At 27.6% G+C, this 2,367-nt stretch overlaps 1 non-coding gene across 1 annotated transcript; it reads right to left on the reverse strand.

Moving 5' to 3' along the window:
* Window positions 1–429: 429 nt before the first annotated feature.
* TRNAG-UCC (transfer RNA glycine (anticodon UCC)) lies at window positions 430–501 on the reverse strand. Its single transcript has one exon. It is a non-coding gene; the product is annotated as a tRNA-Gly (tRNA).
* Between the last annotated feature and the right edge of the window lie 1,866 nt (window positions 502–2,367).

Raw genomic sequence — 2,367 nt, forward strand, 5'->3', positions numbered from 1 at the left:
CACAATATACATCTTCATCTTCATAGCAAATATCTCAGTTATCAAGAATCACATATAAAGCAAAACGGATGTATTAAGAGTATACCTCAAGTGTTTATATATGCCATTGGTATAATTTGCTATACTTTAAATATTACAATACAAAAGTTCATGTATACACGTGATCATATAAAACACAAAACTTGTATATAGAAACACTTTGTACTAAATAAATAAATAAATAAATAATAAGCTGTTTAAGTGTGTGAAAATATTTTAATTTACAAAAGATTTTCATTTTAGAGAACGATTTGGTTCATAAAATATTTTTGAAAAGTATAGACTATGTATAAAGACTGAATCTCGAATTCCAGTAAAATTTGAAACCAAACACTTTCCGTTGAAATCTTTGAAGGTCTTACACAAAAAATGATAATTATAAAAACAAATTGCGTTTGCCGGGAGTCGAACCCGGGTCTATTGCTTGGAAGGCAATTATCCTAACCGTTGGACTACAAACGCTTCATATCTTTATTTACAGCGTTCGTGGATATTAACAAAGCAAAATCTTTGGGGTCGTTATATATTGTTGAAAATAACAAAAGTTTTGACCAGTAGTTTTACTACTTTAACTTTCTAATGTTTTGAATCTCATATTTTTCCCGTTTTATTCTCAAATTTTTTTTATGCAATTTTCAGTTTGATGATACAAAAGATTAAAAGTATAATTATGCCTTGTATCTAATTTTATAGGAATCAACACAATTAATTAAAACATGTACAAAGTGAAAAGCAAAAACATAAAAAAATAGGAACATATGGAAAATAATCTTCTCGCTTTTAATAATGATTTATGAAAACATAAGCTTAGGCATATAATTAAATCCTAAAGTTATTCTCATGCGATAACATTCCATATAAATTACATGCATCAAACGTACGTGGTATAAATTGTGGGTTTACATGATTATCTTTTTTTTTTTTTTCTTATGCACGTGTAGCATACATCAATATTCCATGTGAAGTGTCAGAATTAGTACGATCAATTTCAATGAATCTGATCGAGCTAACAATGTACTAATGTATGCCCCCATTTATCAACATAACCAACCATGGATTGTAGCATCCGAGTTTTAAAAATAGTTTTTACAAGTTTACCTATCAAAAAGATGAATTCCGAATAACATGAATCATATTTCAATTTTAAGCTGAATCATCAATGATTATTTATATACTATATTTAATGTATACTATACAAACGTCTAATGTGCACAACTATAAAAGTGTAATCTCCTACATTGGATATTGCTAGTTAATGAGGGCTTTTAAGCCTGGGCATTCCAGCGAGAGTTTAATCAATAATTTTTGTTGAATATACAGTGTAATACTTCCAGTACTTCTAGGGGAGGATCAAATGAATATTCTTCGGGATTCAATTTTGAAAAGATGAATTTTCTTTACTTAATATATTTGACCAAACTCGCTTCTAATATGCTCCAAGTAACCTAATAATTTTATTCAAAAGGGATCGATAAGAAGTTAACAGAAAAAAGAGGAAATAAAAAAGCATAAATAATCCTCTCCATACTAGCAAAATCAAGCAAGTCGTTAAAAAATGACAGCCTAATGGATTCTTGAGTTTCATGAAACAACATAAAAGCATCTTCTTATTTTCTCGCTTCACTCCCAATATATATCACATCATCTTGTAATAATAGCATTGTATTTTTAGTTAAAATCTCTTACTTTCATTGATTTATTATACCACCGTACTTTTGTTTATTTATTTATTATTACACCTTATTTTTATTTTTATTTTTCTAATAAAAAATAGTAACTTGACTTTTTTTCTTATTAACACATACTTTGGAAATTGTACCCAAATATAACATTGTATTTATCATTTTATTTTTCTTATTAGGAAAATATACTTTGCAAAAAATACTCATTTATAGCAGTAATAAGTGTTTTATAATTGGATGACAAGTTGTAATTTGGTATATTTTTTAAAGTATTTTGTTTTACTCGGAAGAGATGAAGTAGAAGGCTATAAATAACAAATAAATAAAAGTGTCCTGGTATTCTCAAAAATACATTAAATAAAAGTGTCCTGGTATTCTCAAAAATACATTGGAAAAGCAATATAACTTTTTTATATAACATTCTACATTTATTTCATTCTACATTTATTTCTTTCTACTGAAGTGTAAACATTTTTATTATTAACATTTATTTTGAAGAATCTATCCAATTATTGTAACACCCGTTTTCCGAAGAATATTGCACAATACTTAAGAAATCAAAATAAGGTTTTTGGAGGAAATGCTCTGCCACGACGTGGAGCATGGTGCCCACGATGTGGCATGAAATTTAATGAAACACGTGTTT

The sequence above is a fragment of the Lactuca serriola genome, chromosome 6, assembly GCF_051521515.1.
Source record: "Lactuca serriola cultivar US96UC23 chromosome 6, Lser_US96UC23_V15, whole genome shotgun sequence".
Classification (NCBI taxonomy): domain Eukaryota; kingdom Viridiplantae; phylum Streptophyta; class Magnoliopsida; order Asterales; family Asteraceae; genus Lactuca; species Lactuca serriola.